Source organism: Schistocerca gregaria, chromosome 4, assembly GCF_023897955.1.
Source record: "Schistocerca gregaria isolate iqSchGreg1 chromosome 4, iqSchGreg1.2, whole genome shotgun sequence".
Lineage (NCBI taxonomy): Eukaryota > Metazoa > Arthropoda > Insecta > Orthoptera > Acrididae > Schistocerca > Schistocerca gregaria.
The window spans coordinates 473989733-474016154 of NC_064923.1; positions in this window are offsets into that span (position 1 = coordinate 473989733).

Genomic DNA, 26422 nt, shown 5'->3' on the forward strand with positions numbered 1-26422 from the left:
GTCTACACCACACTCGAGCCCTATCATAAACTTTTACCAACCGAAATCGGGACTCATTTGACCAGGCCACGGTTTTCCAGTTATCTAGATTCCAACTGATAGGGTCATGACCCCAGGAGAGGTGCTGCAGGCGATGTGCTGTTACCAAAAGCACTCACGTCAATCATCTGCTGTCATGACCCATTAACGCCAAATAATGGATACGATTGTCCTATGTTGACTCCTGTGTTTATTTAACACAGTGTTGCTTGTCTGTTAGCACTGACAACTCTACATAAGCGCCACTGCGTTATCTGTGGTGAGAGGTAATGCTTGAAATTTGGTATTCTCGGCACCCTCTTGACACTGTGGATCCTGAAATGGAATGTCAAGATCCAACTACCATCCTGCATTCAAAGTTTTTAAATCACGTCATGTGGCCATAATCACTTCGGAAAGCGTTTCACATGGATCATCTGAGTACAAATGACAGCTCTGCCAATGCACTTCCACCATCTGTGTATGTGTGCACATCGATATCCCATGACTTTCGTCACCTCAGTGTATACCTATGCTGGAAAAGGATGAGCTGGTTGGTTACCTCTGAAGATTCTCCTTTACTAGTTGTCCAAACCAAAATCTTTGCACTGAATGTTTGAACAGAACATCAATTCAGCTGCAGTTGGTGCTGTATTGCTAACATTAAATAATGATAGCCTCCACATATAGCTTGGGATCTACTTACTCTGTAGAGAGAACGATTTTCATTCTACTTCAAGCCACACATCTTAGTGGATTTGGCCAGAAGATGTTGCCTTTTATTAGCCTTTAAAGTGGGCAGTTTACAGATCTTGTGGCAGTTTCATGAGGTTTAAAAGATGCCAGAAAGTAATTATTAACTATGTATCACAATATATTCTATAAAATCAAAGTATCAGGTCATTCCTATTCAAACTGCAGTTGACCGCCAGATGTCAAAAGGGGCGGACCCTCCAGTATAAAATGAGATGGGGAGTACTGCGTTATCAGTGGAGAAGCAATGACATCAGAATGTTTCGGCCAGGAGACTTCATTGTGTTAGAACGTGGACTACTCCGTCAGGGACATTTCATCCTTTCTAAAGCTGGCCATACCGAATGTTGGCTATGTGGTTGGGATGTGGAAATGCAAAGAAACAACCCCAGCTAAAACAACACCAGCACACCTTATGTACAGATGGGCAGTGACCATCGAGCATTTTGGAGTTGGGTTGCAGAAAATCGCATGAAGTCAGTGGTAGGAATAACTCACGAGTACCGAAGCTATACGACTATGGTTCAAATGGCCCTGAGCACTATGGAACTTAACTTCTGAGGTCATGAGTCCCCTAGAACTTAGAACTACTTAAACGTAACTAACCTAAGGGTATCACACACATCCATGCCCAAGGCAGGATTCGAACCTGCGACCGTAGCGTTCGCGCGGTTCCAGACTGTAGCGCCTAGAACCGCTCGGCCACCCAGACCGGCTATACGACTATGAGTAGGGCGTTAAAATGAATGGAATGCAATGGTCGAGCAGCTCTTAGTAAGCTCTATGGTTGGTTGGTCGATTTGAAGGAGAGGACCAAACAGCGAGGTCATCAGTCCCATCGGATTAGGAAAGGATGGGGAAGGACGTCAGCCCTGCCCTGTCGAAGGAACTATCCTGGCATTTGCCTGAAGCGATTTAGGGAAATCATGGAAAACCTAAATCAGGATGGCCGGACGCGGGTTTGAACCGTCGGCCTCCCGAATGCAAGTCCAGTGTGCTAACCACTGCGCAACCTCGCTCGCTTAAGCTCTATGGTTCTGTAACCAATGCTAAGTGACACTTGAGTTGGTGTAAAGGGCGATGTCACTGGACTGTTTATGACGGGAAACGAGTGATTTGGAGTCATGAACAATCCGACTGAAATGTATGGCTGTGTTGAACGCCTGGAGAACATTATTTACAATGTTGTGTAGTGCCAACCTGGAAGTGCAGAGGAAGTGGTGGTACGATATGGAGGTGTTTTTTGTGGTTAGTGTGTGGTCCTCTTATTACACTAAGGAAAACGCTAAACTATGATGGATATGAACACATTTTACAGCAATGTGTGCTGCGTACAGTAGAGGAACAGTCAGGAGACAATGATTGTATCTGCATTACAATGCATCATCTCATAAAGCAGCATCGGCGAAACAATGGTTTATGAACAATAACATACCTAAAATGGACAGCGCTGACCACAGTTCAGATGTAAACCCAATGGAAGACATTTGGGATGAGTTTGAACATTGTCTTCGCTACAGAACCCAGCATCTGACAACATTATATTTTCTGGTTATGGCTCTCGAGAAGGAATTGACTGCCATAGAAATGGTCGGTCTGAAGGTTGTTGGAACACTGATTTGTTCTATTCTGCAACAGTTTCTCAAAAACCTCTGAAACCTCCTTCCCTGTCTATGAAACTTAGAATGTACTTAAAACCATTATTATATCGTGAGTAGTCTCATATATCTACGATATCAGCCTGCCATAAATAATCCAATCCTCTTATCGTCATATGCCTGCACAGAAATTTTCTGCATGCAGATCTGTGAAGCTCATGAACAACTGTATCCGTGATTACTCAGTGATGCATCTTTCTCCAAGCTCAGATATGATTGATTATATTTTGTTGTGTGACGTGTATTCCATGTGACAACTGATGCTGTAAGAGGTTGTAACCAATCGATCTAAAATTTAATTTGGGTCATCATAACATATATAATCTAGACATAGATTTTTCAGTCTTTTTGCTGATCTTCAACCTCTTTATCATCGCAATGTGCAGCTGCTGCGACTGGTTTAATTATATTTTTGTATTTAGTCATTCTTTCAGGCCATTTATCAGCGCAATGTGCAGCTGCTGCCCCTGGTTTAATTATATTTTTGTATTTAGTCATTCTTTGAGGCTTTCATTCAGCCTTTTGGAGTCCTATATGCGTTGGTCAGCATAACATTTGAACGTACACTTTTATACCTTTCAGAGCATACTTTTTACTTCTGTCGAATAGCCTCCTGGGCCTCAATAACCCTACAATTGCCGATGACATGCTGCTGTATGCTGAGCCATTTCTGAGATAGGTTACAGCTTATATATACTTTGAGACTGCTGCTGCTGATGAGACTCAAGTGCTCTATGTATCGCCTTGACATATCCGCGCGTCTCTGTTGGTTTAGCGTTGGCTTCTTCAGCTTACTCATTGGCATTCGGTTCACACTGCTGTATTGAAAGCATTCAATGCTTCGACATCTATCGTCTCCACCTCTATAAGACTTTCCATTTCCATTAGCTTAGCGTTGATTACCTCATTTTTCGTCAAATAGAAGCTTGTGGCTTTGCCCTCTGAGTGAATGTGTGATACACTTGCAAATTTGTCCATACTTCACAATATACTGATACACTGCCTCCTATGCAGAATATCACTGAAGTTTCCAAGTTTCACCTATAACCAGGAAACCATATTGCAAGTTATTCCAGCAATGTCCATACGTGGTAAAAAAAATTCATTGAATGACGTGTTAGTTCGTACATATGCTTGGTAAATATGCTTTAAATTCAGATTACTCTGTTTGAATAAATAAAATGATCGTGTGGCATTGATGGCCGGGAGGCCCCTTCTGGGAGAATTCGGCCACCGAGCAGGTGACGCCACACTGAGAAACTTGCTTGTCGTGATAATAAGACGATGATAAGGACAATACAACACCCAGTCCATGGGCGGAAAAAATCTCCAACCCAGTTGGGAATCGAACTTGGGCTCGCCGCGTGGTAAGCAAACACGTTTCCAATTTTTTTTCCAATGTCAGACTTACAACCTTTGCTGACAAACATTTTGTTATACTACCGCATAAATAGTGTCTGCAATGAACAAATGTTGACAAATAGTGGCTAATTAGAAAATTAATTAAGTAAGGAAATGAATAAAACTGAAAATGTCCAAATGAAAAAGACTTGAAGACATCGCGGATAGTACAAATACAAAAGAAACATGCTTTTCTAGCAATGAAATGAAATTCGTGTCGGGGGCGACATCTGCTCACGACCGCACGTTCGATAGAGCAAGAGAGCCATCTATCGATCCGTTCTCCAGACGTTGGTGTAAGACTGGGTCGTCTTCTCGAAATTAACTAAGGGTCCGTAAGTGCGATCGATGTTCAATCAGCTAAGCAGGCAGACTGTTTGAAAGTGATAATAAGGTTTTCATTGTCCCAGAACAACTGCTTCGCGATCTTTGAGTGTGTCTGGCACAAATGAAATATGTTAACTTTATATGACGACCAAAGCAGATATATCTGCAGACCTCATGATGATTTTCCACTATGACGTTTGTCAAATATGGATTCGCTGTTTGGCTTTACTTTTTCAGGCTTGGAATACCATTGCTTTTCCTGAACCTTTTGTGTGTTACTCCCTCAGTGCCATGCAAAATCTCCTGCAATAGCTGGTATTTTGGCTGATACAGAGTTTTTGAAAAAAAAGCAGACTCCTCAGGATGCGTTAGGAGCGTCAGAACTAGATTAGTTTTTCAACAGCTCAAAGACCCAATAACCAAATTACGTGCAATATCAGGATGTAACGATCCACTCGTCTTGTTCTTCTAGTTTCTAGCTTCGTCATTACAGGACTAGTCGCTTACTGCAATACCTTTGTGGTGAAATTGTTTCGTTCACTTGGTCATGGTGGTAACTGTTCGCTTACATTGGAATGCAGGGTGTTTTATAAACTCTTAGGTATACAAACAAATTTAAATACGATCATAGTTCAGTGTCCACATCTGGTAACGTTGAATCATATACTTCCATCTCCACTGAGGCACAGTATGTGTTGTAGAGTTGAGCTTCCAATTAAAGGAGAGTTCGGGAAGCTAATTCCAGTAGATTACTCCTCAGTGCCCCATAGAACTGTTAAACCTATGACTGCCACCTTTGTCGACATTCTATCTCATGCTGTATTGAGTAGCTGGCATTCACTAAACTCTTAAAAGTCTACTACTGTAGATGCATGCACTCTCTGTTGTTAAATATTTTAACTGTACCAAGGAAGTCCCCTACAGAGATTGTACGTTCACCCAGACTCATCGAGGTAGAGTAAGTATTTCCGTGGAACAAGGCCGATGTCGACATTGACGCATTGCATTGTCGACGCCATTCATCCATGGATAATACTACTTTGACATCACTAAATCGAGGGTTTTCAAATACTACCACTAGGTAGAACTCCCTGTCTGATATCATACCGACACTGACACAGTTACACCCACTGGCGCTCAAACATTAGGTTTGGATGAACAACATTATATGCATATCAAGTGCCTGCTGCTGCAACGACTTCACCTCACTTGCAAGGAAAGCTCACATTATTAGTTAAGCTTATGTGCTTTTCTTCCTCCTACTCATTACCATTGGATTTAGTAGTTACACTGCCTCACAGCAGGGAGTGTTGATAAAGTACGTGTTGATATCCTTACCCTTTGACATTTCTCTCTTAAGTGGGTGACCTATTTATCGATTGCTGTTTATAATGTTTCCGTGACCTCTACTACCATTATCATTACTATCCGACCTATGTCTAACATTGTATAATTAGGATATTTAGGTGCTCTGAGTGATAAGCATCTCAGAGGCAGAGGTGGCAGAGCTACTGCTGTTTACATAATTGCTGGCAATATTTCTAGAATACCACAGCAACAACTGCAAATTGTTTCAATATCTTCATCGTCACAGTCGATGTCTTCATCAGTCGTTTTCACAGTCAAGGCGCAAATGCATGAAGAGAGTGTTGTGCATTTATATTTAAAAAATGGTGACATCAGCAAAATACGACATGTGCAATTGTCTCAGGTGTAATAGGACACTGAAATGTTTCTTTCTTGAATAAATAATAAAATATGCTAAAGACATTAAGAATAAATATCCTTGGTGTAAATAAATCTGTAAATTAAGGAGAAAAGGTCATAATTTAATATAAAAAGAAGTATTTTTAATGTTCATACAAAGAATGCCCCAGAGAAATGTTTATATATCGAAACTTGATAAAAGACCCTCTGTAACGTAAGTTGAACGCAGCCACTGTAATTTGTTTTGACTGTATAGAAGCAGGAGCTGTGCCTCCTTCCTCCCTCCCTCCCCTCCCTCCTCTCTCTCTCTCTCTCTCTCTCTCTCTTGATTGCCGTCTCATAAAATGTAAGTGTCGCTCTCGTATCTGTAACTTTTGGTTAAATAATTACATTAATTTAATGATAAGAGCCGTGTTTGAATCAAGAAATCCACTTTCCTCTTCCCTTAATGCCACATTTCAATTTATTATGTAGCATTTTGGAACTTTTTCAGGCTGCAGCGAAAGAGATTACAGACGAATTGTTTGCTGGCCACAGCCGAACGCTCTCGTAGGTGTGATGGAATCTGATGCCAGCTGGCGGAATGCAAATTTTCGATGCACCATTTTGTCATTTCAGAAGCCTTTTCACCAGCAGACGCGAATAAAAAGTTATATAATATTATTTTTTAAATAACAGCAATATTATATTAGAGCAACCAACGTGATTCTGGAACAAAAAAATTGTATGATTTTAATTTATGCTTGTTTGATTTATACCTCATGAATCAGCTGTATTATTGGAGTCAAGAGAAAACTGATGACCTCTAGACGAAACGTAAATGAAATTAACTGATGCTACGGGTATTAAAGCAGACTCCAAATAGCAACATGGAAAAAAGGTATTTTTATCAACTGCTTTTGTAGTCCGCAATGCGTAGCTCATTTAATTCAAGGTCAAATGGGACTTTCTGCATTTTGCGTGGTTTGCAACTTAGTAATTGCAGTAGGTATTGCTGCTAAGCACTATACTAAGATAGCCATTACTGAGCTGTGGGCAAGAAAGATGGAAACGAGTGATAGTGGATTGTTTTAGTTTCAAACATCCATCTTGTCATTTCAGCACTAACGTACACCTTGTTGCACTATTCCGGTGTCGTGGTGTGCCACACCTTTATGGAGCTGTGAGGAGAATCAGCTGATTCATGAAAGTACAGGGGGTGGATCTCGGGCCACACATGGTCAAATACCTGTTGTCATGGGTAGGGAAAGTAAGTCTTTTTTAGGATAAATCCAGACAACAGGTTCCCCTGCCTAAAGAACATCTCCAGAACTTTAAAAAATACCGAAACAATCACTCACTAGACAGATTTAAACACTCCAAATGTCACAAATACCAGAAAAACAAACAATTGGAAAGAGTATCATGGGACATTTCACGGACTTAACAATCCTCCATCAATACATGCAGTCAATAAAAAATAAAATGCAACTATTAGAAGTTGAGCTCCAACCTTTGAACTGTACAGTAGTTTGTATACTGAGCACTGGTGTAGAGAGACAGAAATCCAATATGTAGTGTTATCATCATATGAAAGGGCAAACTCTTACTGCAGAAATGCTTCAAGGGGTGGAGGATCATGCATTTATATCAGAAAAGGAACACAGCTCTAATCAATACATGACCTCATTACAGCAAATAAAGACAAACAGGCCCGAATTAACAGAAATTAATCATATTAATTAATCATATTTACAAATATTGACAGGGAACAAAGTGATGTAGCTGTAAAAGTATCGGATTATCACATCATCTCTGTCAAATAACAACAGTAAAATCAGGCATTGAATCATTCCCTAAACTACAAGCCTACAAACGACAGCTATCATAAATCAAAAGAAAAGATTTTTCAAAGGAACTAGCAAAACGAAGCTAGGATGAATTGTATAAGGAAACCAATGTGAATGCGAAATTCTCTAAATTCTCCACATTATTTAAGTTGAACTTTGAAAAGGTATTTCCAAAAGAATGCTTGTCTGTATCAACATCTCACAAAAACACATGGATAACAGCAGGTATTAAAAAGTCCTCCCAAACACTTAAATATCTCAGTTCCACGAATAAGACTCGCAATGATCCAAAATTCTTAAATTTCTATCATAGATACAAAGAGATCTATAGAAAGGTGCAGATTGCTGCAAAAAAATCATTTAATGACAAAATAATGTATAATGCATAGAATAAAAGCAAAGCAGTCTGGGATGTTACAAAAAAGGAAAGAGGGAGAGGCAAACAAACCCATAATAACATACTGCTAAGGGAGGGGGATAAGGTAATAAATGATCCACAACACTTAGAAAACTATGTAAATGAGCATTTGTCAAGTATTGCAGAGAAGTCACGGCAAAAATTCCCCAAAACAAATAATATAATACTTGTAAATAATGTTGCACTAAATACAATGATGTTACTTCCAACCACAGAGAATGAAGTCAATAAAACTGTTCAAATACTAAAAAATAAAGTCAGTAGGCTTAGATGAATTACCAATGTGTGTACTGAAACAATGCATATAGTTTATACAAGGCCCCTTAACAAATATAATAAATTAATCCTTCATATCAGGAACACTTCCAGAGCACTTATAATAGGCAGGAGTTGTACCTTTGCTTAAGAAAGGTAATGCAGAAGACATAGAAAACTACCAGCCCATTTCCCTGCTGTCACCATTCTCAAAAATAATAGAAGCAAATGTGAAAGACAGATTAATGAATTGCCTGAATAAATACAGTCTTTTAAGGGAATCACAGTTTGGTTTCCGAAGCGGCAAAAATACGGAGTCAGCCATAGTGGAATTCACATAGGTTGTACTTGATGCTCTTGACAAAGATTAGTGTGCCACAGGCATATTTTTGGATTTTTCTAAGGCCTTTGTTACAGGCGACCACAAGATTCTATTAAATAAATTAGAAGCATTAGGAATAAGAGGGGTTGCTAATGACTGCTTCCGATCATACCTAGCAGATAGTGGACTGTAGTGATCCGAGAATTTCTGTATAAATTATAGAAACACTCAGCCTTCTACCGTCTCGAACACACGATTATCTAGATACGTGTGTGGGATGGTAAAATCCTACCTATTGCGCGTTACATGTTTGTGTGTGCAGGTTTAAATCAGTCGCGGGAAGGAAGTAAACGCTACGTCGAACGGCACTGACAAATAGTTGTCGGGCACTCCATAGACGTGTTAGTGAGTGTGTACGGAAGAACCATGGAATCTATATGCAGCTTTGTGCTTATTGTGCCACTGACTATTGTTATGTGAAACAAGAACAGTTGAAAAAGTACTCATATAGACTATTCACGCAGCCTTGTCAGAGGCAAGACGTTTTTTCAATCTCCTTTTCTGAAAGTCATGGTACCTAAGCAGACTTTCTTTCGAATGTAAATCAGTTTGTTCTAAGATACGACTGTACAAGAGACTTCTGGAAGTAACATATTATGTTGAAAGTGAGAATTTTTATTGTGCTTGAAAGTCAAATACATCGTTGACTGACGAAACGCAAAATTTGTATTGCTACTTATTTCACTATAAAAAGAGGCTTGAAAGTTTCTGTACCTGGCGTTTTCCTGCAGCTGGCTGTCCAGTAAAGAAGAGCGAGTGCAAATCTCAAGTAAGTCATCTCGTAAAGAAGTGGAATGTGGTTTGGAAAAATTAATCAGTATTACTCAGACGCACAGTCACACTTTAAGTCGTCAAAACGTTAGAGTACAAGGAGAAGAGATAACATCAACTTTAAATAGATCTAAACATTTAGTAAAACACTTATCAGAACCAAAATATGTTAATATAGAGGTTGTGTAAGGTATCATATTAGGACCAATACCATTATTCTTGATACATATCAATGACTTTCTCAGTAGTGTTGCTCATTGTGAAAAAATTCTATTCGCTGATGACAGTAATGTTTAAGTCACTGAGAAAACAAGAGAACTCCTTGCATGGAAAGCAAATGAAGCTCTCATGGAAGTTTACAATTGGTCAATACAAAATAAAGTGACAATGTACATAGAGAAAATGAATGCCATAAATTTCAATTTGAAGAGGGAAAATTACAATTTTAAATTAACTGTAGATGGCACCTCTATAGACTCTACTCTGTAACAAATGCAAAAGTTCTAGGAACGAATATCGATTCTCAGTTGAAGTGGTGTGAACACACAAAGGTACTTGCAAACAGGATGTCATCGGCACGTTATGGCCTTACAATCCTATCATCTGTATGTAACATGCAGTGTCTTTTAGTTACATATTATTCATGTGTACACTCAATTCTTAGCTCTGGCATTCTTTTTTGGGGAACAAATGTACAAAATATTAACCCATTTTTCAAACAACAATGAAGAGCCATAAGAATCACAACCAAAAATGGTAGTCGAGCTCATTGTAAAGATCTGTTCAGAACACTGGGGATTTAAACTGCTCTGTGTGAATACATTTACCAGTCAGTTGTACACATTAAAAATAACATTGGTAATTCCTGCACAAACAGTTCTGTCCATGACCATGGAACAAGAGGTAGACTCAACTTCCATTTGCCAAGAAAAAATAAATTTAAAACTCAAAACAGCATTTTCTACCAAGGAATAAAACTGTACAATAAATTACTAAAAGAGATAGAAGAAACTGCAAAAAAACATTTATTTAAAAAGGCAGCTAAATGTACCTGTTATGCAATGCAGTTTACATATTGAAGGATTACTTAGATAAAACAAAGTAGGGTTCGGTAAAAAAAGTGATACAAATAAATAATCATAATGATTATAGAACATCCAGTATTTCACATAACACCTTCACACTATATTTTTTCCTTCTTTTTTCCTTTTCTAGAGACACTTACCCACAAGCTATACATTGCACAATACTAACACCTCTTCCTCTTTCTGAGCTCAACATCTCACTCATTATAGAGGGATACTGACTCAGTTTTTCAGGATAGTAAATGGGAATTGTGGTACAGAAAATGGCTCAGAGATCACCAGTGTGTGTGTTTGTATGTGTAGTGAGTGAAGTGTTATGAAACAATGTGTGTATAGTGTGTGCAGTGAATGACAGTGAGATACGAGTGTGCAGTATAGCATTACATTATTTAATAAGTTATTTGTAAAAAAGGTATTGTGTACCAGGAGTAAAGCCGGCCGTTGGGACCGAGCGGTTCTAGGCGCTTCAGTCTGGAACCGCGCAGCCGAAGTGGCCGAGCGGGTCTAGGTGCTACAGTCTGGAACTGCGAGACCACTACAGTCGCAGGTTCGAATCCTGCCTCGGGCATGGATGTGTGTGTGATGTCCTTAGGTTAGTTAGGTTTAAGTAGTTATTTTAAATTGATCTAAACTTGTGAGTACAGACATGTCCTATATCCTTGTAAAAAGATATCTACGCATGAATAAAGCTGCTACTACTACTAGTTACAACAATTGATTTCTGGTCAGTTTACGCTAATTATTCAGTTTGTTGTCAGTAGACTTTATTTCGAAGCATATTTTCTATTTGTGTTATGAGAGAGATAGGTAAAATTGAAAACATGGATTATGCAAATGATTGTGTTTCTGAAAACAGCAGTATCAATAGCACTGATCCGACTGAGGCAGAATACGATGCTCAAAATGTGAAGGCAGAAGCTAAGACGCAGACACAAGCAATTGAAGGTGCCCAGTGAAGACTTCCTCCCGTCGTAGATCCCTTTCGTGTATTATTCAATAAAACAGCTGAGACGATTAATTCTCGTGATAAAGAACTCGCACAGACAATTAACGCAAGAGATGCAGCGCTTGCTTCACGCATAAATACTACTCTTGCTAAGAGTGATGTAGGGCTGACATCTAAAATAAATAATACCTTGACTGAAGATGACAAACGATTGGACCCTCAAATTCCCACTCAGGTAAATGAGGAACTAAAAGAAAAATAAACACTGGTTTAGGAACATGGCACACGAATTTACCAGCGCAAAGGAGGCATACAAGGACTTATCAGAAACTGTTTCCAAATTATCGAAAGACGTGGAAACGATACAATCGGCACAGAAGGCGATGGAAGATGCGATGCATGAACTAGCGCAACGTGGCCACGGCTTATCTGTAGAACGACAGGAAGAAGTGGTGAAAACCCGGGTAAATGTGCAAGGTGAACAATTAAATGCCGAATTCATCCAGTAACTTGAGCAGAAAGAGAAAATGCTCACCGATAAAATAAATTCAGAATGGAAAGGGGCAATAAGACGCTCTGGGAGCGAAGCGATGGCCGAACTCGGTAAGGCAAAACAAACGCTCCGCTCGGAAATAGACCACATAAAGGACGTGATACATAACGACGTTCCAAAATGGCGAGACGAAGTTTCGGTGCAGATGAAAGAAGTGAGCGGTACGGTGGAAACAATATCACAACCGTCACGCGAAGCACCGACGCTAATGCAGGATGCAGCAAAGCAGGTCCACAAAGCCCATGGCGATACTTTGAAGTGTGTCAACCTGTAAAACGCACAGTACAACAATCGCGTAATGAGATGAGGCACGTGCTACCTTAACAAAGACCTTTCAGGAAGAAAGCATGTTAAAACACCGATAATGTCAGGTCCTTATCCCAGACAAAAGACAACTTCATCCCGTAGCTTTTATACGTTCATTCCGCAACGTACTGCTCAGGTCAAGGAAAGAGAGGTGGGGAATACAGTTTGTTGCCTCACATAACTAAGGAGACTGTGTCTTATGGGTTACCGAAGCCACAGAGAACTATGTACATTATGAACAATTCGAAAAGGCTTTTCTTGCTAAGTATTGGTCAGTGGACTTACAAGAACTCCTTAGGAAACAGGTCTTTAGCCCAGAAATTTACAACCCAAAGCAGGGTGGACTGAGGAAGTATTTTGAAAGAAACATTAATTTAAGGAGATACTGGGACGAGCCGGTCGCTCACGATCTATTACGCATCTTGAAGGGAAGGTTGCATATGCCCATAAGGGAAAAATTAATAACAGTTTATGATTTTGACCTCGAAAAGTTTTTGTCAGTGCTTGATACCATAGAGCTAGCATTAAGTAGTTGAAAAGCAGCGTGGCAACAATGACTATCAGTCCTCGAGTACGAATAGGCACGCCTACAATAACGGCTGTAACGGCAGGTCAGCAGAGTAAAGGCGGTAAGTCGCAAACCGGACAAGCAAAACAGAACGATAACAATGGTGGTCCACAAACTGAAATTCTTTCAAAGACGAAATAATAATCAGAACAATCCTGGTTTTGAAAATAATCGAAACGGGAACCAACAAAACAACAGCAATCAAGGCCACAATAATCAGTGGTCACAAAACTCTCAAGGGCAAGGTACTCCTGTGAACCTAAACAGAAATAACCATAGTCAAGACGTCCGGATTGTGTAGGTGGTTGAAGCGTCAAACTAAACTCCACGGACGTTGTTGTTGGTGCCGTAGTATCGAGTCGCTGTATCGAGCTGCATGATAGCAGTCGCGGAGCGGAATGGGGGCAGATAAACATGCTCCAATACAGCGATGAGACTGACATCCGTCACGAGTTATTTAACGAGGTAGACACTAACATTTAATGTCCCTTGGAGTACGTACAAGCCGCTGTTCAAACAGTTGTGGCAGGTACTCCCACGACATTAATCTTCGATACGAGTGCAATCTAAACTGATACAAGCTAATTTCCTCAAGAAAATAGCGCAGTCCGTAAGGATTCTGATTTTGCTAGTTCAGAACTGAGTGGTATCTAGTGCTATTGGTGCCAGAGGCCAGACTGATACGTTACAGGCACGGACAGGTGTCAAATGCGAGAATGGAGCGGATCAATTCACGTTTCTCGTCTTCAAAAACTTAACCTGTCCTGTCTCGTAGGCATGGAATTCATTCGAGAACGGGGTTCCCCAGGGAAGCGTCCTGGGACCTCTACTGTTCCTGATCTATATAAATGACCTGGGTGACAATCTGAGCAGTTCTCTTAGACTGTTCACAGATGATGCTGTAATTTACCGTCTAGTAAGGTCATCCGAAGACCAGTATCAGTTGCAAAGCGATTTGGAAAAGATTGCTGTATGGTGTGTCAGGTGGCAGTTGACGCTAACTAACGAAAAGTGTGAGATGATCCACATGAGTTCCAAAAGAAATCCGTTGGAATTCGATTACTCGATAAATAGTACAATTCTCAAGGCTGTCTATTCAACTAAGTACCTGGGTGTTAAAATTACGAACAACTTCAGTTGGAAGGACCACATAAATAATATTGTCGGGAAGGCGAGCCAAAGGTTGCGTTTCATTGGCAGGACACTTAGAAGATGACAGAGACAGCTTACACTACACTCGTTCGTCCTCTGTTAGAATATTGCTGCGCGGTGTGGGATCCTTACCAGGTGGGATTGACGGAGGACATCGAAAGGGTGCAAAAAAGGGCAGCTCGTTTTGTATTATCACGTTATAGGGGAGAGAGTGTGGCAGATATGATACACGAGTTGGGATGGAAGTCATTAAAGCATAGACGTTTTTCGTCGTGGCGAGACTTTTTTACGAAATTTCAGTCACCAATTTTCTCTTCCGAATGCGAAAATATTTTGTTGAGCCCAACCTACATAGGCAGGAATGATCATCAAAATAAAATAAGAGAAATCAGAGCTCGAACAGAAAGGTTTAGGTGTTCGTTTTTCCCGCTCGCTGTTCGGGAGTGGAATAGTAGAGAGATAGTATGATTGTGGTTAGACGAACCCTCTGCCAAGCACTTAAATGTGAATTGCAGAGTAGTCATGTAGATGTAGATGTAAACCCGGTGAGGCGAAAATCTTCTCGAACATAAAACGGAATTATGTATGTTACTGGAGAAATATGTCCAGGCATTTTCATTGAAGCCCGGCGTGTTTAAGGATATGTTTATCGTAAGACAGTCGTGCCCCATAAAACTTATTGCCTAGCAACCTATTTCGTACCATGGTCCAAAAGGGACGCTGTCAAACAGGAGCTCCAGCAAAGATTGTTGATGTTGTTGTCTTCAGTCCTGGGACTGGTTTGATGCAGCTCTCCATGCTACTCTGTCCTGTGCAAGCTTCTTCATCTCCCAGTACCTACTGCAACCTACATCCTTCTGAATCTGCTTAGTGTATTCATCTCTTGGTCTCCCTCTACGATTTTTACCCTCCACGCTGCCCTCCAATGCTAAATTGGTGATCCCTTGATGCCTCAGGACATGTCCTACCAACCGATCCCTTCTTCTAGTCAAGTTATGCCACGAACTTCTCTTCTCCCCAATCCTATTCAATACTTCCTCATTAGTTACGTGATCTATCCACCTTATCTTCAGCATTCCTCTGTAGCACCACATTTCGAAAGATTCTATTCTCTTCTTGCCCAAACTAGTTATCGTCCATGTTTCACTTCCATACATGGCTACACTCCATACAAATACTTTCAGAAACGACTTCCTGATACATAAATCTATATTCGACGTTAACAAATTTCTCTTCTTCAGAAACGCTTTCCTTGCCATTGCCAGTCTACATTTTATATCCTCTCTACTTCGACCATCATTGGTTATTTTACTTCCTAAATAGCAAAACTCCTTTACTACTTTAAGTGTCTCATTTCCTAATCTAATACCCTCAGCATCACCCGATTTAATTTGAATACATTCCATTATCCTCGTTTTGCTTTCGTTGATGTTCATCTTATATCTTCCTTTCAAGACACTGTCCATTTCGTTCAACTGCTCTTCCAGGTCCTTTGCTGTCTCTGACAGAATTACAATGTCATCGGCGAACCTCAAAGTTTCTACTTCTTCTCCATGGATTTTAATACCTACTCTGAATTTTTCTTTTGTTTCCTTTACTGCTTGCTCGGTATACAGATTGAATAACATCAGAGAGAGGCTACAACCCTGCCTCACTCCTTTCCAAACCACTGCTTCCCTTTCATGCCCCTCGACTCTTATGACTGCCATCTGGTTTCTGTACAAATTGTAAATAGTCTTTCGCTCCCTGTATTTTACCCCTGCCACCTTCAGAATTTGAAAGAGAGTATTCCAGTCAACATTGTCAAAAGTTTTCTCCAAGTCTACAAATGCTAGAAACGCAGGTTTGCCTTTTCTTAATCTTTCTTCTAAGATAAGTCGTAAGGTTAGTGTTGCCTGACGTGTTCCAACATTTCTACGGAATCCAAACTGATCCTCCCCGAGGTCCACATCTACCAGTTTTTCCATTCGTCTGTAAAGAATTCGCGCTAGTATTTTGCAGCTGTGACTTATTAAACTGATAGTTCGGTAATTTTCACATCTGTCAACACATGCTTTATTTGGGATTGAAATTATTATATTCTTCTTGAAGTCTGAGGGTATTTCGCCTGTCTCATACATCTTGCTCATCAGCTGGTAGAGTTTTGTCATGACTGGCTCTTCCAAGGCCGTCAGTAGTTCTTATGGAATGTTGTCTACTTCCAGGGCCTTGTTTCGACTCAGGTCTTCACGCAGTATCTTATCTCCCATTTCGTCTTCATCTACATCCTCTTCCATTTCCATAATATTGTCCTCAAGTACATCGCCCTTGTATAAACCCTCTACATACTCCTTCCACCTTTCTGCCTTCCCTTCTTCGCTTAGAACTGGGTTACCATCTGAGCTCTCGATATTCAAACACTCTTCTCTCCAAAGGTCTCTTTAATTTTCCTGTATCTATCTTACACCTAGTGAGATAAGCTTCTACATCCTTACATTTGTCCTCTAGCCATCGATCTCATTTTTGAGACGTTTGTATTTCTTTTTGCCTGCTTCAATTACTGCATTTTTATATTTTCTCCTTTCATCAATTAAATTCAATATTTCTTCTGTTATCCAAGGATTTATAGCAACCCTCGTCTTTATACCTACGTTATCCTCTGCTGCCTTCACTACTTCATCCCCCAGAGTTACCCATTCTTCTTCTACTGTGTTTCTTTCCCACACTCCTATCAATTGTTCCCTTATGCTCTCCTTGGAACTCTGTACAACCTCTGGTTCTTTCAGCTTATTCAGATCCCATGTCCTAAAATTCCCACCTTTTTGCAGTTTCTTCAGTTTTAATCTACAGGTCATAACCAATAGTTTGTGGTTAGAGTCCACATCTGCCCCTGGAAATGACCTACAATTTAAAACCTGATTACTAAATCTCTGTCTTACCATTATATAATCTATCTGATACCTTTTAGTATTTCCAGGATTCTTCCATGTATACAACCTTCTTTTATGATTCTTGAACCAAGTGTTAGCTATGATTAAATTATGCTCTGCGCAAAATTCTACCAGACGGCTTCCTCTTTCATTTCTTAGCCCCAGTCCATATTCACCCACTATGTTTCCTTCTCTCCCTTTTCCTACTGACGAATTCCAGTCACCCAAGACTATTAAATTTTCGTCTCCATTCACTATCTGAATAATTTCTTTTATCTCATCATACATTTCATCAATTTCTTCATCATCTGCAGAGCTAGTTGGCATATAAACTTGTACTACTGTAGTAGGCCTGGGCTTTGTGTCTATCTTGGCCACAATAATGCGTTCACAATGCTGTTTGTAGTAGCTTACCCGCATTCCTATTTTTTTATTCATTATTAAACCTACTCCTGCATTACCCCTATTTGCTTTTGTATTTATAACCCTGTATTCACCTGACCAAAAGTCTTGTTCCTCCTGCTACCGAACTTCACTAATTCCCCCTATATCTAACTTTAACCTATCCATTTCCCTTTTTAAATTTTCTAACCTACTTGCCCGATTAAGGGATCTGACATTCCCCGCTCCGATCCGTAGAACGCCAGTTTTCTTTCTCCTGATAACGACGTCCCCCTGAGTAGTCCCCACCCGGAGATCCGAATGGGGGACTACTTTACCTCCGCAATATTTTACCCAAGAGGACGCCATCATCATTTAATCATACAGTAAAGCTGCATGTGCTCAGGAAAAATTACGGCTGTAGTTTCCCCTTGCTTTCAGCCGTTCGCAGTACCAGCACAGCAAGCCCGTTTTGATTAATGTAGCAAGGCCATATCAGTCAATCATCCAGACTGTTGCCACTGCAACTACTGAAAAGGCTGGTGCCCTCTTCAGGAACCACATGTTTGTCTGGCCTCTCAACAGATACCCCTCCGTTGTAGTTGCACCTACGGTACCGCCATCTGTATCGCTGAGGCACGCAAGCCTCCCCACCAACGGCAAGGTCCATGGTTCAAGATACAGGAGAGTATTATTGAGCCTTTCCTTCGGCCACACATCAGTCCATTATTAACTGTGGGCAAGGCAGGTGGAGGGGTTCCCCGTGTTCTTGATACCCGATCTATCGGCAAAGTAATTGTTCCGGTAAGAACCAGACCAGACGTTTTTCTTATCACCAAAAGGCTCTGAAGAAATATGTTCAGTAAAGATGTTTGCTTAGGTATCTAAGTATTGTTTCTTATTTTACATCTGCTACTCCGTATTCTGAAGTTTTAAGCCGTGCCTGTCATACTACGAAAGTTAATTGCATAATGAAGAATGAATACTAATGTACCAAAATTGTGTTGTGTGTTGTGTGTGTGTGTGTGTGTGTGTGTGTGTGTGTGTGTGTGTGTGTGTGTGTGTGTGTACCACTAGAAGGTGAATAAAACTACTCTGTTTAATATCAGAAGCAGAAATGATTTTTTAATTCTAAGTATTTGCTGAATATAAGTAGAAGTTGATCCAGGTGTCTTCATAAAAGCATGTTTATGTTGTCAAAAGTGAATCTGTGTAATGGGAAAGTATTCACTACAGCACTAGAACTGTGAAATAAGAAAGTGACGACTGCGTATTTTGTCAGTAAACAGATTATTTTCAGCATTAGTTATATGAACTCTAGAAGCTGACAAGTTTATTCTGGAAGATACTTCTGTATAGATCATTTAAATTATAGGATAAGGAGAAGTCATAAACAAAAGCCAAAAGAGAATTAAAGTTTTTTTTATTATTTGATGCCTAGTACAAACACAAACAGATGAACTGTTACTTGCAACTAAGTGTATATAGAGCAAGAGACGGTTTAACATTAAGTGTAAATAGTTATCTTGTAGTAAACATTTGTTTAAAGGTTAATTTCTGTGGCTAAGATCTGTGTTACACTTATACACTGAATACTACCAAGGAAAGAAAATTAGTTAAACCTGGTAGTGAACTGTATGTAAACAGGGTGCATTCTCTGGTCACCCTGTAAATTGAACTGACCATTTATGGAGTAGGTATTAAAATTCATGGAGACGAAGTAAAAACTTTGAGGTTCGCCGATGACATTGTAATTCTGTCAGAGACGGCAAAGGACTTGGAAGAGCAGTTGAACGGAATGGACAGTGTCTTGAAAGGAGGATATAAGATGAACATTAACAAAAGCAAAACGAGGATAATGGAATGTAGTCAAATTAAATCGGGTGATGCTGAGGGAATTAGATTAGGAAATGAGACACTTAAAGTAGTAAAGGAGTTTTGCTATTTAGGAAGTAAAATAACTGATGATGGTCGAAGTAGAGAGGATATAAAATGTAGACTGGCAATGACAAGGAAAGCGTTTCTGAAGAAGAGAAATTTGTTAACATCGAATATAGATTTATGTATCAGGAAGTCGTTTCTGAAAGTATTTGTTTGGAGTGTAGCCATGTATGGAAGTGAAACATGGACGATAACTAGTTTGGACAAGAAGAGAATAGAAGCTTTCGAAATGTGGTGCTACAGAAGAATACTGAAGATAAGGTGGATAGATCACGTAACTAATGAGGAGGTATTGAATAGGATTGGGGAGAAGAGAAGTTTGTGGCACAACTTGACTAGAAGAAGGGATCGGTTGGTAGGACATGTTTTGAGGCATCAAGGGATCACAAATTTAGCATTGGAGGGCAGCATGGAGGGTAAAAATCGTAGAGGGAGACCGAGAGATGAGTACACTAAGCAGATTCAGAAGGATGTAGGTTGCAGTAGGTACTGGGAGATGAAGCAGCTTGCACAGGCTAGAGTAGCATGGAGAGCTGCATCAAACCAGTCTCAGGACTGATGACAACAACAACAACAACATTTATGGAAAGGAAGATGTACAGGCCGTGCAAAAACTATACTCAGACTGTGCATATCAGTACGTAAGCAGCATGAAAGGTAGCATTTCTAACTGATACATCAAGCAGAAGCTAGAACTAGGTGCTGTTGGGCTGATATTTTATTTTGTATGTAATTATGCATATTTATGCGTATGTTAACCTCTTACTTATTGTTTCATATGAATTGATGTGAATTCTATTTTGAAACAGAGAACTGTTGTATAAAGATCTACTGACACATTTTTATCAACATGATCCATTATATGTTAAATGATGTGAGACCATGAGTTGCGTGAGTTTATGAGGAGCAAGAGTTTAGATTTTTGTCACATGCAATTTTTTTTGTTTTTTTCTGCTTTGCTTTTCGCCGATGCGTACCTATAGTTGGTTTATTTCGTGGGTACATTGTAACACAATTGTAACCTAGGTAATTGCACTGAGTCTGTGGAAAATAAAAAAGAGGGAAGTAAAGAATTTTGCGAACACCAGGCCACGAGCAATGTACATGACTCGTCTAAAGTGTGCAGATGCACGTTGACACATTTATCTGCACACAAAAGTGACTTAGTGTACTTATAAAAGTTATTATTGTACTGTCAAGGTAATGGACAAGTAAAAAAACGCGTCATGATGAAACAAACACCGTGTGAAAGCGTGATTAATTGTTGCTGAGCACAAACTTTGCGATGACACTCTGAGTGAATTCAAGCGATCGGTATCGTGCTCTGAGCTCACAGTGCATCAATAGTTCAGTGCAGTTGTTCCCGGCACTTACAATGGTCCATCATACTTGTAGTATTGTGTCCCTTGTGTAGTTGTTTGTGCTATCTATTCACCAATAATTATGAGTGATTGTGAGGAAGACAATTACCATTCGTGTACTCTTACTTCACCAAGAAAATACCCAAAAAAGGCGGCTGGACGAGAAAAAACGAAGGTAACACATAATCGCAACATCGCTGATAAAATTTTAGACATAAATGGTTAAAGGATCCGTCTTTCAAGGATGATTCAAATAAAGCTAGGTGAAATATGTAATTTAAAAACTCAAGCCTCTACCAAACAACACACAAGTAAAAAACCTGGTTCTAGTGTAAAAACGCAAACATCGCTTGGATTTCAAGAAAGTGCAACTCCACAAAATAAAGAAAAGCACATGCAGAAATTAAACTTGCTGCTTTTTTTGCAGACCATAACATTGCACTATTTGTTGATGACCATTTGATACCTTTAGTAAAAGAAGTTGTGACGGATTCTAAATTAATTAAGGAAATAGAGCTCAAACGAACTAAAGGAACAGCAGTGATAAAGAACGTTCTTGGAGGTCATAATGCAGAATTAGCCCAAAAATTAAAAAAAAAAGAAATTCGGCTATGACCGACGAGACAACCGACATTCAACCGTCGAAACTGCTTGCGTTGTAGTACTCTGTTTTGATCAAAAAGCTCAAAAAAATATGTAGCACATTTTGGGAGTTGCACAACGTTTTTAGGGAAAGAACCGATGCTGATGATATTCCCACAGCTTGTGCCGACATTTTATACAGATCTCTTATCGATTCATTCACCAGCTATAATGCCCCACTGAAAAATGTTACATGCTTTGGCTCAGATGGGTGTAACGTCATGATGTATGAAAACGACTCCGTAAAAACCAGATTATAAATCCAGCGCTCAGAGCCAAAAACCAGATTACAACGTGATTTTAACGGAATCACAATAGTGAAACGTATTTGTCACTCAGCCCATTTGTGTGCGAAACATATACACAGTTACCTGAAAGAGTAGAGCATCTAGCTCGTGATATTTATAAATTTTTTAAATACAGTGATAGACGCCAGTTTTGTTTTCGTAATTTCCGGTCTTTTGTTGAAGTGGAGCTCTACGACATTCTTAAGCCATCTCTGACAAGATGGCTTTCATTGTCAACAATGACTGAAAGAATATTACAGCAATAGAAAGCCCTACGTCAATTTTTTATCGATTTCACGACAAATCGTGAGCATTAAGCCAAAGCCGATGTGCGAAATCTGGCAGCATTTATTTCTGATTTGTTTTTTGAATGGTCGCTCCCTTTATTTTTAAATTCGCTCTGGAATTTCAACGCGAAAAAGAAGTTATTCACAGTCTACATGAGGAAATATGTGGGCTCTACCATTGCGTTATTTACAAAGCGAATATGTCGCAAACCTAGGTGAAATAGACCATGAAAATCAGCGACATCAACTAACACCGAACTGTATCTTGGCATCAAAGTGTACGTGCTCTTAAAACATCCATATGTGGTCAGACATCCTGAAGATACTGAACAATTCTTCTCATGTTGTAAAAAATTCTACAAAGTTGCTGCCACAGGAAATAAAAAAAACGATAGAACATGGAGGACCCTGTCTTGTCAAAGTTACAAGTTTTCAAACTAGAATCAGTGTGCTCTCTCACAATTTCAGAAGCCGTTTTCCAGAACTAATGCCTCTTATTGAAGTGGTTCCGCTTATAATGGCACCAGATGATACCACACAAAAAAGCATATAACAGACGATCAATGGAGACGGCTGCCAAACGCACTAGCTCGGTATCCTGAAGGACTGAATGAAATTAGAGAGGCAGATAAGTTTTGGGATGTTTTACTAAAAACTGAAGATTTTTCTGAGCTGGCTCTTTTTGCTCTAACTGCACTGTCTCTACCCCATACAAATGCTGATTGACAGCGAGTTTTCAGTAAGGTTCATTTGATAAAAACACACATAAGAGACAGGCTAACTGTGGAAAGTATGAAAGGGACACTTCTTGCTGTAGAGAGCGTAAAAGGACCAACACGGTATGCAAATTGGGTCAGTTTTGAACCGACAGAAGACATGTACAGCCGTATGACTAGGGAAAAATTATATGGCAACATAAAGGCCGAAGTCAGTGAGGCTGAGGATGTATCTGATATTATATTTGGATACATAAACTAAGACTAGAAAATACCACAAATAATTTCACATATGTGGCAAATGTAGGTTAGATGGCGCCATAGTTGATTGATCTGTGGCGGTGTCACGACCGAAGTGGCACCTCTAATGGCAGACCAGGAACGAAAAACGCTAAAACGTCACCAAATATTTGCCAAAGGAACGAAAAGGTTTTTACCGCCAATGAGAGGGGAATATATACCAGTCATCTAACAACACAGTTAACTTAAGTGCCTTGAAGATCGTCTAAATAATAATAGTAATAAATCATGCACCTATGTAATTTTATGAAATAATAAATTATCACCTAATTGTTATATCTCATGGTGAAATTATTTATTAACGCGCATTCTCATTTAATCTCAATGTGTAATGGACTTTTGCGAATTCTTGTAATTTCCGAGAGTGAAATAAAACTATATCATAGTTGTTAATCGTCGTTAAGCCTTCATACATTCCACCACGTTTCATCTCACTGCCCCAGCACAAACAGCCTAGATGAGTAATGTGTCCAGATTCTGGGTCTAGAAAATATGGCCACCTTAACATTTTATTTGTTTTATTCAACATTTTTAAATTAACAGATGTGTGCTAAATTCACATTCATTTAATATCTCTTATTTTTGGTTTTATGACATTTTAAATGCTTGCGTTTGAAAATTTCATGTCGTCTTCGCTCCAAGACATCGCTAAGGAGAAAAACAAGGATCCAATCTGGAAGGACATTGAGGAAAAGTGGAGGAGAAAGGAAAGCGTAGCGATTAGACAGTGTTATTTAGTTCGTAATGATATTCTTTTTAAACGAAAATTGGTTGACAACTCTGTCAGGTTAGTTTGCATTCCTGATGAGTGGGCTAAAAAATTGATTTGGTATACACATTTCAGCTACGCACACTTTGGTCCCAGAAAATGTTTCATAAGTTACGAGAAAATTGCTACTTCAGTAATATGGAAAAACGTATTCGATTTGTTCTTGCTAAACGCAAATTATGTCAAAAGGCTAAGCCGCCAACTATTTCTCACAGAGCACCATTGTTAACTATCATTCCAGCGAGATTAAAGGAGATGGCTGCAGTCGATTTGTTCGGTCCAGTGGTTCGTTCTACTAATGGCTTTGCATACATTATGGTAGTAGTGGAACTGACATCAAAATATGTGTGTTTTACACCTTTACGTAAAGCAACAGCTCATTCAATATCTAATGCTTTCATCAAACATTTTGTCAAAGAAGTGCGACATATTGACAAAGTTATATCAAATAATGGATCACAATTTCGCTGTAAAATTTGGCTTCGTACTCGACGGCGTCGTAAGATTAAACCAATGTTCATTTCACGTTTTCAACCTCAATCTAACGCGTCAGATAGATGTGTGAAGGAAATTAATAAATTGTGTCATCTTCATTGTCATCATAATCACAGAACATGGGATCAGTATCTTCATATTTTTCAAAACATTCTGAACGAACTCCCTAATGATTCAACTTCTTTACCGCCTATATTGATATTAAAAAATAAAACACCGACAAATCGAATTTCTGAAATCGTTCCTTTTTCACCTACACGGAAACTGCGGCGTCCTGAAGTTGTCAGCCTGGCTCTACAAAATATTGCATTTGCGGCTGCTACAATAGAGAAATCACCTAAACATCCTGGTCATTTAAAAACTTTGTCAGTTGGTCAAAAGGTATTAATTAAGTCTCATCGTTTGTCTCTCAAAAGAAAAGGCTTGCGTCGCAATTTTTTTTCTGGTTTATAACAGTCCATATAGAGTTCGCAAAATTATTCACGATGGCACTGTTGAAGTAGAAACTCTTAAATCACAGCGTTCTAAGGGAATACATCATATATCTAACGTTAAAATTTTCGTGGAATGACGTACTTTTGAGAAAATTAACAGTTACACGTAAACACGCAGAGAAACAGGGTTACCGGGCCATGTTCTAGCGGCAGCACATACACAAAGCGACAATCAGTCCGCGCGCCACACAAGGGAACCATTGACCGCAAACAATTACTTCGTAAGTCACGACTTCTTACAGCTGATCGAGCGCTCAGTGCAAATGTATTGACAGCCGTAAACAAATACACAGTCTAATTTCTACGTTACATTCAGTATAAAGCTATAGTGACTTGATAACTTATCATGTTATTAATGTTCAGTTTTTCCAGGATACAGTTGTATAAAATCTTGAAGAACTATAGGTAAATTCTCTGCATGTCCAACATTAAGAAGACTTGCTATCGAGAAAATTTCAGGAAGAAAGTAATAAACTAAAAAGGTAACTATTAATCGAGTTTATTTTTCAAGTAACATATTTCTACTTAGGTATGTACTTTATACGTAATTTGCTGCTCGTGATTAGGTGATTTATGCTTTGTGTTAAATTTTATGCTCTATAAATTTATTTGTGAAGCGACATGTTTGTGTACATGTGTTGATTTTGACAATGTTTTATTAATGAACAGGGTTATTACTTGTATATATTATGCATCGCTTGCCTGCTATGCTTATTCACTGATGTCATATTTTTCATTATGTGCCTGCTGTGCCTGTTTATTTAAGTTATATTTGTCACCTGATTAGTTGATATTGGTATGTATGTAAGTTATACTTTGTGATTTATCTGCTTGCGCCTTCATGTTTACTTATTAAGATAACATATGAACATTTATTTGCTTATCCTGATATGATGCTAATGACGTATTTATTATGTAAGATATTTACTTGCTGCTTTGCGTATGGATTGCATATTTACACGTTTCTGATTTGTTGTCATAGCTACTCTTTAATTTATTATAGGAAAATACTTATATACTGTGTACAAACACAGTTTAGGTTACACTATGGTGTTAATTATAGATTGTTCGCTCAGCAGAGCCTCGTTGTAGGGATTGTGCTGTATCCACTTGTTGACATTCTGTTCTCTACTGGTATATTTACTCGCTATTGCATGTTTTGCTTATGCTCAGTGCTTTACATTTTAAGATAAGAAAATGAACTGCTATAAATCTATGAACTACATCGGTACTTAAACTTGATTGAAGTCACAAGAACTGGAGGTTTTATGGAAACTGTATAAATTCATTATTATAGAAAGGAAGCTGACGATATGAAATACCAACACTATCTTTAGACTATTAGCGTTTATTAGACTGAATTTTTCATGAGCAATTGCAATAACAAGTGACACTTGACACAAAGAAATACTCCACATGTTTGCTTCTGTTTTGCCATGATTCTTGAAGTGGTGTATACACTGTGAAATATTACGATTTATTCATTCAAATTCTGATGTGATCATTAACACTGTATACTCACACCTATTTACTAAAAGTTATTCAAACTGAAGGCTGTTAGAGGTCATGTATGCATTTCTTTTCTTTTATGATTGACAAGGTAACCAAAATACATTTTATAATTCATAATGAGTAGAAGATTTGGCTCGGCGCAGGTGTACACAGAGGTTGTGTGTGGACATTGTGTCTTCGGATTATATGGGATGATGAA